This window comes from Herpailurus yagouaroundi, unplaced genomic scaffold (genome assembly GCF_014898765.1).
Source record: "Herpailurus yagouaroundi ecotype Mexico unplaced genomic scaffold, PumYag 166, whole genome shotgun sequence".
NCBI classification, from domain to species: domain Eukaryota; kingdom Metazoa; phylum Chordata; class Mammalia; order Carnivora; family Felidae; genus Herpailurus; species Herpailurus yagouaroundi.
In genome coordinates, this window is record NW_024412407.1 from 1,611,144 (window position 1) to 1,622,610 (window position 11,467).

At 40.7% G+C, this 11,467-nt stretch overlaps 1 protein-coding gene across 4 annotated transcripts in view; it reads right to left on the reverse strand.

The window, feature by feature from the left end:
* Positions 1-960: 960 nt before the first annotated feature.
* The window catches only part of LOC121038477 (cationic amino acid transporter 3-like), a 111,448-nt gene continuing 100,941 nt past the window's right edge, over positions 961-11,467 (reverse strand). For 2 of the 4 annotated variants that reach the window (XR_005794375.1, XR_005794376.1), the window contains one exon: positions 961-1,165. The gene's annotated coding sequence lies outside the window, so the exon portion shown is untranslated. Of the gene's footprint in view, positions 1,166-2,668; positions 3,079-11,467 lie in introns of those variants that run through there. The other 2 variants (XR_005794378.1, XR_005794377.1) reach the window with 2 other exon arrangements.

Sequence of the window (11,467 nt, forward strand, 5' to 3'; positions counted from 1 at the left end):
TTGTTTCTTTGGTTTTTCTTTTTGCCAATTAATGTATCCTTCCAAAAAGAATGTAATTTTTTCAAAATCAAGTAATTGAGAACATATTCTATAATATAATATGAGACTTTGTAAGAATTCAAATACAAAGCAACTTCCTCTTTTCTGAGTAATTATTTGGAGAAGATAAAACTTCACCTTATATTTTTTAAGGAAATGTGGTATATGAAGGTTCTTTCACAATACCCAGCATAGAGCAAGTATTTAATAAATATTAGTCTTTCCCACCTCTCTTCAGCTCTTCAGGAACTCCCCTTTATAAAAAATCTAAGTGGTCCAGTTGTTTAAAATAATGTAAGACTGTTCCTGCTTTGGGTAAGTAGCATGGTCAGTACGACATTTCTCTGTTTCTTTCAGTCCACATTGGTAATCACATGAATTGTTCATACACGTGCACACACATACATATATGTGGCCATATAACTTTATAAGTTACTGAGTTTTACAGGGATTACTAGGAAGTATAACAACCAATATATTATATAAGAAACTTGCGTTTCATTTAGAAAATAAAATTTTTAGTTCCAAATAGAAATAGTCTTCTTTTTTCACTTATATACGACTTGTGAAGTTTTAAGAAAGAAATAAGAACTTAATGTGGTGCCTTTCTTCAGTGATTTAGTGAGGGTGGGCCAGACTTTCCACGGTAGAATAGGCATATGTCTAGATACCAGGCCACTGGGCAGAGAATGTAAGGCTTAGGCCATAGCCACTTCACCATCATCTAAAACACATCACAGCAATTTTTGTTAAGATTGCAAGAGGATAAGGAGGCATAGGAGCCTTCCCCCATCCTCACTAAAGATTCATAATTGTTATCACCAGAACAACTTACACATTAAAATCGCTTTTTAAAAAAATCAATTATGTCTTTTTATTTTAAACAAATTATTATTTTAAGCAATTATGTCTGTTTATTTTAAACAAAAATATTTATCACGGTTCTGAAGGCTAGAAGCCCAAGATCAAGTCATTGGCAGTTTTGGTTTCTTCAGAGTCCTGTCTCCTTGGGTTTGTACATGGCAATCTTCTCTTTGTGTCTTCACATGGCCCTTCTTCTGTAAGTTCCAATGATGTCTTTTAATTCATTCTTCTTCTATTCTGTGATTTCCCTGCTTGCAGAGTTCTGTCCATATTGGAGGAGACCAAAAAAAAAAAAAAAAAAAAGATTCATAACATATTTAAAGTTTGAAGAATTCTTAGAGATGACTTAATTAAATACTTTCTTGTCCAAATAATTAAACCAAAAGGCCAGAGAGGTTATGAATTTTCCAAGGTTACAGGTCCACACTAGACTCCTGGACTTCTTGACTTCCTTGCCATTCACTACATATCCTTCTACACTATGCTGCCAGTTCCCTATATGCACCTCAGGGCTTTTCTCATCTGGACTTCATACTTGGAGACAGTAAGGTGAGGGCAGATATTGAGGCCAGCTGAATGAAGTTCTTTACATTGCTAGGGGAATCAGAAGCATTGGGAATATAGAAGGTCTGCAGAGTTAGAAAAAGCAGGCTAGAGAGAGAGAATGGAGCAGGGTTAGGAAGTAATGGAAGGTCAGGACTGATGAGAGAGGGAAAAGCATTCTAGGTGGAGAAAACCAATATTTGGAATCTCAGTCCAAAGCAAGGATGAGATATGTTGGGGGTGGAGTACAATAACAATAGTGATAAAAATATGGAATTCTAATTCAAGTCAACAATGCTCAGCTAATGAGGAAAATTTCAAATAATACTTTCCTCTTCTGGCATAAGGAAGATATGAGAACAAACTAACATTCAAGAAACATTATAAAAGAACTAAGACACTTTTATCTGGAAAGATATGAGGGACATGGATCTCCTTTCCACAAAGGGAAGTAATGGCTAGAATTGCCATAGGAAATTAACAGGACAACAAGGCAAACAGATGTGCACATTAACCAAAAGACCCTGAAAATTCAGGAAATCTTGAAATAAGGTCTGGAGGAGACACCCTTCAGTCTGGGATGGGTTAAGTTCAGTCCTGCCTGGAGGCAGAGGGAGGGATGAAATGTCCTGTCACAGAGTCTAGAAGTCTGGATCAGGGCCGATTCATGGAAACAAAGCGTCTCATTATGGAGAGAGGTGGAGAACAACAGGAAAAATCCCCAACCTATTTGCCTGGGGCTTCAAAGCAGTGTAGCAGCTCTCTGGCTTGATCAATTTTAGGCTCTGATTCTCACAAAAAAAGATTTCAGTTAAGCCAAAATGAAAGAACTCCTACGGTACTGCAGTGAGACTTGGATCTCTCTTACTAGGAAGTTTAGCAATTAGGAATAACTTGCAAGAACAGTTTAGACACAACTGGGAATGGAAACAGAGAGAGGGATAAAATTATCACTTGGTTTGGGAATTTCGGATTCGGCTCTGAGGCCTTGATAGTTGTCAGAGGAGGTTGGTTAAGGGTCCTCCCAGCCTAGTGGCTATGTAAGAACCTGCTTCTGGGAACCCACAGTGAAGGCAGGGTGTGTCAGAGCGTGTGCTGAATTCCTGGCTTCAATTACAGACTACTAGGCGGCTGAAGAGTCTGTCATTGCCGATGTCATCACATTTACAAGATTCATAGGTCCCCTTTCCAGTAAGACACAAGAATGAGGGCCTCTCTGCACCTGCTGACATGTCCACCACTGTGTGCTCGATGAAGCACATAATTGAGGGAAGTAGAAGTGAGGGTCTCTCTGGTGTGTCCACTCATTCCCACCAGGAGAATGAGAGGAAATGGGATCTTGGAGAACTTATGCTGAGCCTCCACTGCCCCGATGTAGCCTCCGTGTTATAGGCTAGAAAATCTTCAAGGGGAGAGATTTTTGTTTATCTGGAATGAAGGCAGAAGCATGGATAAGATTATCTCTCAAACTTCAATTGAAACACTCTATGATACTTTGCTGGTCTATGAATTGTCCTTTGCCCATTCAAATCTATTTAAATTCCTCTACTGCCAACATCCTGGGGGATTCAAAAGAGTATGGGTGCTCAGTCTGTCTTCTTCAACTAGTTGTTTCTAGGCTCAGCCCCTGGAGATACCATTAGAGAACTGGCAGGTATGGGGAACTGGCTTCTCCTCGCAAAGTGAAACTCCCAAACAACCAGCCCCACATTCTTCTCTGACTCATGCCACCAAACCCCCACCATGCCCTGCAGGTCAGTGGGCTGGGAACCCTGCCACATCTGGAACAATTGCAGCTGGGATAAGATGCCTATTCTGATAGCCAGGACACACCTCCTCTCATCCCCAGCCTTGGATCACTCTGTGGCCTGTGCCCCAGGTATTATGATAAGATGCAGCCAGAGATGGGCAGAGGACAGTCAACAAGAGGTCTACCCTAGGGCTGCTGGCCTCATCTGCAGAGATCTGATCAGTCTCTGTGGTTCACCTCTGATTCCTCCACTTGCCATAATACAGAATCCTCCAAGCCCCTGAGAAGTAGGCGATTCTCATTATCCTAGTCAATGGATAAGAGCAGAGGCACACACAATTTTTTCACTTGTTGATTGTCTACCATGTGTCAAGTCCTGTGTTAAGTGGTGAGTATACAATGATGCACAAAATAGATGTATGCCTTCTGTGTAGCTTACTGTCTAGTGGCAGAGACCACAATTAAACAGATTCGTAAATAAATATATAAGCTCAAATATAATTGGTATTTAAAAAAGTGAAGTAAATTCACATTATGTTACCTACACAGAGTCATTCATACACATACATGTGCAAACATTCCATCTGTGTCCATCCCCAGTCCTAACACAATGTTTCTGCCAAACCCAAGGCAGTGAAAGTATGGAGTCTGCAAATCAGGAATGAAGAGTTGACCCAATGTTAGTATGAGAATTCACCTAGGCTATTCATCTAGATATGAAAATCATATCAAAAGTGGTCACAAAATTCTATTTGCACATCTAGGTTGAATACATTTCATCCTCAATTCCTCAAGGTCTTCCATCTCTGAAGCAGAAGGGCAAAAAAATCTTTGAGGAACTAGAGAGTCATGCAGTCTTAGGGAAGAGAGAGGCCTGAAAAGATCAGTGCAAATCACTCTAGCTTCCTCTCCCTATGTCCTATTCAAAATTCATTGAGGTATAGGTCTGAAGGCAGAACTTTGGAGATAGTTTTCATCCATTCCATTGCCTCCAAAATCATACAGATATTTGGTATTTGACCTAATTCTTGTAGCTCCCCAGATAAACTATACAATTTCCTTCCGTCACCTCAATAATCCACTCTACTAGGAAGTTCTTTCTTTGGAAATAGAAAAAAAAATAGCATTTTTTCTTTCTCTATAAAATTTAATTTCTTTCTTGGTATTTTGTCTTTTTTTTTAATGTTCATTTGTTTTGAGAGAGAGAAATATCAGGAGAGGGGTGGGGGGGGGGGAATGCCAAGCAGGCTCCACGCTCAGCATGGAACCCGATGTAGGGCTCGATCTCACTACCCAAGTCAACTTCAAGAGTCAGACACTCAAGCAACAGAGCCACCCAGGAACCCTGGTATTTTGTCTTTTAAGCCAAATTTTAAACCTAAATTTATTTATTATCTTTCCCCCCTCATTCATATTTAAACATTATATGAAAAGTGGTCACTCTTTCCTTCTGCTTCAGAGGAGAGACCAGAAGACATCCAAGGTGGAAATATTTAAGTCTGGGAAGTTAGAGCCAGGACTCTCCTTCCAAGTGGTTAGTTCACATAACCCATTAGTTAGTTTACATAATCATATTAGGAAGACCTCCCTCTAGCAGGCTGGGAAGATCTAGAGGCAGTGTATATTTCCTCCCTTCAAGCATGATCCATCCAGAAAGGTAGAGGTCAATGGACATGGGGTGCCTGACATGGGGTAGAGGGCTCAGTTGGTTAAGTGTCCGACTCTTCGGTTTCGGATCAGGTCATGATCTCATAGTTTGTGAGATCAAGCCCCGAGTCAGACTCTGTGCTGACAGTGCAGAGCCTGCTTCAAATTTTCTCTCTCTTCCTTTCTCTCTGGCCCTCCCCCACCTGTACTCTCCCTCTCTCTCTCTCAAAATAAATAAATAAACTTAATTTTTTTTTTTTTTAAAGGCCAATGGACAGATAGCAGGTGTGAACGTTTCTTTGCTTTACCACTAAATCTTGTTTTACAGGAAAAATGGGTAGACTAAAGAATGCAAGAAGCAATGTGACTGGGTAAGTTAACTTCTGCAGAGTCATTCTAGGATTCCAGAATAGAACCAAGCAAAATGAAGTACAGAGTCCATTTGGATAATTACAGCTGATATGTAAGCAATATTAAAAAAAAAAAAAAAAAAAAAAAAACAAAAAAAAAAAAAAAAAAAGAAAGAAAGAAAGAAACCCCTAGACCTTAAGAGTAGAGCAGAGACAGGTGTAGGCCCTTATTAATATAACTGGCCTTTATTCTTTACCACATTTAAAGGACCTTAGTAGATAGTAACCAGAGTCTCCCAAACTTCCATCCCTTTTTCTTAAAAGCTAAGGAAAAGAATAAAAATTTTAGTGTTCCAAAATTGAGCCTGGGTTAAGTGGCCAACTATTGATTTTGGCTCAGGTCAAGTCTCACAGCTCGTGAGATCTGTGATTTTCAGCCCAGGATTCTCTCGATTCTTTCTCTCCTCTCTCTCTCTCTGCTCCTCCCCTCCACTCTCTCTCTCTCTGTTCTCTATCTTTCTCTCTCTCTCCCACAATAAATAAACATAAAAAATTTTTAGTGTTCCTAAAGTTATCTTATTTATTCCCCTGCCTCCAGCTGTGTTGGTCATCTAGTTTCTCTACCATTTCTACCTTAATCTCTCACTGGACCCATGTCTTTTGATTTTTTTCTGCTTAGACCTTTGTGCTTCAACCAAGATAACCCATTCACCAAGCCCCACACCTCGACTCTTCCCCACATCCAAGCCTGTGATTGAACATTGTCTCTTATCCCCAAGAATGTTGTCTTCCTGGCCTCTACTTCCCACAGTCTCCCATCAAAATCCAGCTCAAAACTCTTTCCTCGAAAGAGTCTTCTTTATTAACTCCAACTGACCTAAATGACTTCTTTGTCCCTGTTTCATCTCGGTATTTAGTTTCCAAAATATTTAATTGCATAAATTAGCACATGTGTGTGGTTTTATAGGATAGCTTGAGAAATGACGTTTTCTGTCTCATTTGTTATACTATAAGTTCCTTGAGGGTGAGGACCACGGTTCCTTTTTCTTTCTTTTTTTTAAAGTTTATGTATTTATTTATTTTGAGAGAGAGAGAGAGACAGAGAGAGAGAGAGAGATGGCACAAGGGAGCAAGGGGCAGAGAGAGAGGGAGAGAGAGAGAAAGACAGAGAAAGAGAGGAGAGAGAGAAGCGGGGCTTGAACTCACCCAATGCAGGGTTTGGGCTCACCTGATATGGAACTTGAACTAACAAACCATGAAATCATGAACTGAGCCGAAGTCAGATGCTTAACCAACAGAGCCACCCAGCCTCCCTAAGTTTATTTATTTATTTTGAGAGAGAGGAGGACATAACCAGAAGGGGAGGGGCAGAGAGAGAGAGGGGGACAGAGGACCTGAAGTGGGATCTACACTGACAGCAGAGAGCCTGATGCGGGACTCAAACTCATGAACTGTGAGATCATGACCTGAGCCGAAGTCGGACGCTTAACTGACTGAGGACCCAGGAGCCCCATCTTGTTTAAAAAAAAATCTAGTCTCCCCACTCCAATCCTTAGAGTTCTTCACTAAATGCTAAAATTATGGTTGAGATGGACTAACTGCTCATCACAGAATGAGACACAAAATAACCTTTTTGTATCAAGTTCTGAGAGATGGACAAATAATGAAAGCAATATCAAGAATGGAGAGAATGGCTAACAAAGAATAGACATCCTAATTCTGTGCTCCATCAGAGACTTCCAAACTTTCAATATTGTTTGGGAACATTTGATTAAGTAATTTCCCAAATCAGGCCAATATCCAAACTCCCACTCAAAAAAACATGGAGCATAAGCTATATACAGGAGAAAAGCATGGTAATGTGAGCAGCGTCTAATACATAGTAGACACTCTGCCAGTATTTGTGAAAGGGAGGGATAAAGAAAGTCAGCAGATTCTAAATTTCTCTTTATTGTTGCCTGTTAATGTTGGTTGACTTTCCAAGCAAGAGAAAGCTGGTCAATGACTTCTCTGACTAGAGAAACTGGAGGCTATGGGGTGGGTACCGAGTTAAAAAAAAAAAAAAAGTAGTATCAATGTGGGGAAATGTGCTGTATGACAGGAAATAAGATACAGATAAACACAGAGAATAAACAGAAACATCACTAAAAGATTTGGGCTGAGGTCTAGTAATCATGCTATAGATGAGGAAAGGTTAAGGGCATTCCTGGAAAGGAGTCAGAGGATACTTTCCGGAGGAAAAAGAGGAGATAGTAAGCCAGAGTTTGGCAAGAAGGTAGCTACAGAATTGAGCACCAAGGAGTGGTACTGAAGAAGTGACCCATGTGGGCCATTGGCAACAAGAGAGGCTATCAGCTTATTTTCGATCAGAAAGGCCTTGGGGAACCTGGGTGGTTCAGTTGCTTAAGCGTCGTGATGTCACGGTTTTGACTCAGGTCATGATCTCACACTTTGTGGGTTTGAGTCCCACATCGGGCTCTGCACTGACAGGGTGGAGCCTGCTTGGGATTCTCTCTCCCTCTCAATCTCTCTCTGCCCCTCCCCGACTCTCTCTCTCACTCTCTCTCAAAATAAATAAATAAACTTAAAAAACAAAAACAAAACCCAGAAAGGCCTTGTTGGAAGTCAGGAGAACTAATGGGGTGGGAGAGTGAGAAGTTGATGGGAGGAACTGGTAAGAGGCCTGGGAAGTTTAGTTTTGTCTTCTCTTAAGTATATGAAACATAAGCAGTCAAAAAGTAGCCCATTCTTCACGTCCTACCAACAAGCAAATGGGAGCAGAGCTGTGATCCCTTCCTTAGACACCTGACAGGAAAAGTGCTCTCAGCGACGTTATCATAGCATAAAGAAACAAGCTTGGCACCAAGAGCAAAGTGAATACCTCTAAGCAAAGACACAGCCCTTTTTGGCGACATACAAAATCCTTAAACTAATCTCATTCCTAGAAATCAGTTTCTTCCAATATTCAGCTGCTTCTCCCTTGATCCTTGTTTCTCCCTGAGTGTCTCTGCACGACATCCCTTCAAAAGGCCTTTGTCAAGCAGGAAAGCTAATCTCAACCCAGTCCAGAAACCTTCCAAGGATGAATCTGTTTTCAGGGCCTTCTCAAACTTTTCAGCTCTACCTGCAGTCTAACTTAGATTATTTTAGATGCTCTGTTTTTACCATAGACAGAAGTTGAGAATACCCAAAGACTGATTTGGACAGCGCAAGACAGTGACATGTTTGGGGAAAAACTGTAAGAGTAAAATAAACATAAAAACACAGCTTTTTCATCCAGTGAACTGATATTTCTTAAGGACCCACTGTGCAAAGCATTATGCTAAACACAGAAAGGAATTTAAAGTTAAAGTAGATATAAACTCCACCTTCCAAAAGCTTACCATCTAGTAAAAGAGGCAAAAACATATATACATTACTCCAGTATAAAACAGTGCTACCATAGAGGTTCAAATAATGTGACATCATAGTTGGGGGAGAGACAGAAATAATTGTCACTAGAGAGATCTAGAAGTATTCTTGGAAAATAAGATTTTAAGCTGGGCTTTAAATGAAGGATAGGACCTTGATAGGTTGATAAGGAAAGGAATGGCATTCTAAAGAGAAAGGACAGCATGTGCAAAGGTCTGAGGGCAGAAGAGCATAGAACAAGTTCAAGAACCTCAAATAGACCCACGAGGGATAGTCCAGGTTATATGAAGGGATGGAGACATAAATATAAGTAGTGTCACAACAGAGTTTGGATTTTATTCAGTGTATAATAGAGAATCAGTGAATTATGATGATCCATGTTTCTTTGAAATTCCCAGATAACTGATTCAACTTTTGAAGTTTGAGGACAAATAAACTTCAAGTTATCATATGGAAAATGACATTTCACATGGACTCCACCATGGAAGCTACTGTCTTTACTAAATTCATCTGCACCTATATAATTTCACTGCACATAAAAACGGGGGGTCAAGGAGGACTATAAAATCTGCCACTTTGAAAGGCCTTTAATAGAAAAGAAATTTTTATTCGCCTCAAAGGTGATGGTAATAGTTTTGTTTTCGGTCAGAAGGCTCATTCAGCTGGCCACAAAAAGTCTTTTCATGGATACAGGCAGACAATAGGACAGATACTAACTGCAAATAATACAATGTTGAGGAACTATAGAATAATGGAGTCCTAGAGGCCACCTAAGGCCAATAAGGCAGCTCTCTGGTGGAAGAGACTTTAGGGCCAGTTATATAAAGAGGAAAAGGCCAGGGCTGAACAGAGAGGACAGAGAAACCTCCTAAGTTTGAAGGAGGAAGGAATTGCCTGTATAAACGTTTGGAGACAAGTCCCAGCAAGCACATGTGGTGAGTGTCATGTGTGGGAGACACAGAACAAATGAACTCAGCTGGAATGGACAGTCTGTAACAAGAGCTAACAAGGATTCAGTCTATAGGTAGACCAGTTTCCAGCACAAAAGCAAGAGTCAACACTGAATGCTACTCTTGGCCTCTCTAGAAAGAGAGGTAAGGGTTTTAGTCTCCATTTTCCCCTTACACTTTCATGAGATGTGGGTTACATTCCTGGTTGTTCTGGACATTGACTCATCCTCCTGTAATGAATCTTGAGTGTCCTAGGGTATGATGCTGTCTATTGTACTGAGGGATAAAGTGAGGCCAGGGAAAAGAAGACTGTTGGAACCAAATTCAAATTATACTTAAGAACTAAGCTCTGCTTGGGCTAAATTTACATTATTAGAACCTCACTCCTCACCCTCCTTTTCCTCTGTTTCCGCTGAACATCCCTTAAGGGAATGCTGAATTCTACTCAAGCCAGGTAAGGGAGTGGTTAGATGTCAAAGCAGAGGTTATTACAGAATGACTTCCATGATTTGGGTTAGCTGCCTGCCATAGCCCAGACTCCCTAGTCTCATTTCTAATCCCATCTGCATTCACAGATGCAAGTGGCTACCATGGAAATTTCCTGAAAAGTCTGAATGCTGGAGAAGAAACTGCTCATTGACCATTGTGAACAATCAGTGAAGCTATGTTAGCCCTAAACCATGAAGAAAAACTGAGTTCAGTTTTGCTGAGTAGAGCAAAACTATCGTACAGCCAACTGCAATTAGAAGCTGGGGACTAAGGCGTCCCTGAAACCCAGCTGGGGAATCTCTCCCTCATGTTCTTTCTGAGCTCCACATTCTACCACAGAAGACAGTAAAAAGGAGGTTGCCCCACACCCTTCTGCAGAAAAAAGGTACATTTTGGGATGGTTTGGAGGCATCAAAATGGTAAGCAATTTTAGGGTACAATTAAGACCTGGCTGCTGAACCCTACAATAAATTACCATCAAAGGCACTCACACGTCAATAGGGGAAAAAAAAACACATGTGCTTGCAAGACGATGTGTGTTTGATGCTCATAAAAAAGATAAAAATATAGGTCATCATCATGTAACGAGCTTGTAGGTGTCAGAACGTGTGCTGTTGGGGGAGGTAAGGGAGTGGAAATGGAGAGGGATCAGCAAACCAGAAAGAAGCTGCAAATCAGACTCCTATCTCCAAGTTCTTCCCTTTGGTCGAAGTCCACAGATGCTCCATGGGGGCACAAACAGACCCTTCCCCCATTTTTTTTTATTTCAGGGGACATCCCCTTCCTTGCACCCCCCCAGCCAGATTTCCAACATATTAATCACCTCTCCCATTTTGAAATCAGCCGGTCAGGGTATTATTCAAGCATTGTTAATGACACCATCGGCCAAGGTATCAATTAGGCAAGTTGGGATAAGAAGAGCAGAGAATAGGGCTGGCCAGAGAGCAGAACAAGTCTGTTTTGGTGTAAGTAACCCACATGTCCACAAGAGCTCCTAGCTCCCCTTAAAGGCAACTGCAAATGCACTGAATTCTGTAGTCAAACCAAAACTCTACTTCCTAAGTATCCCCTACCATGCCCACTCAGTCATCCCTTAACTGGACTTTACCTATTCACATCAAATCACTCAGGATATGCAGGCAAAGGGCTATGACTAACCAGCTCTGGGCAGAGCTATTCCTGTGGTTGGGTCCTAACATGGAGGGAATGCTTCCCCAAACCACATTCTGAACTTACCTTAAAATCTAGCTCAATGTTTTCTCATCCAGGAAGCTTTTTTTTTTTTTCAAATAAGGAAAGTCTTCCTATTTGTTAATTCTTTATTTTAAAATTCAAGATAAGGATGTTATTTTCCTCAGCAGACTGAGAATTTCATGAAGACCAGAGATTTTTTTTTTTTTTTTTTTTTTTTTTTTTTTTTTTTA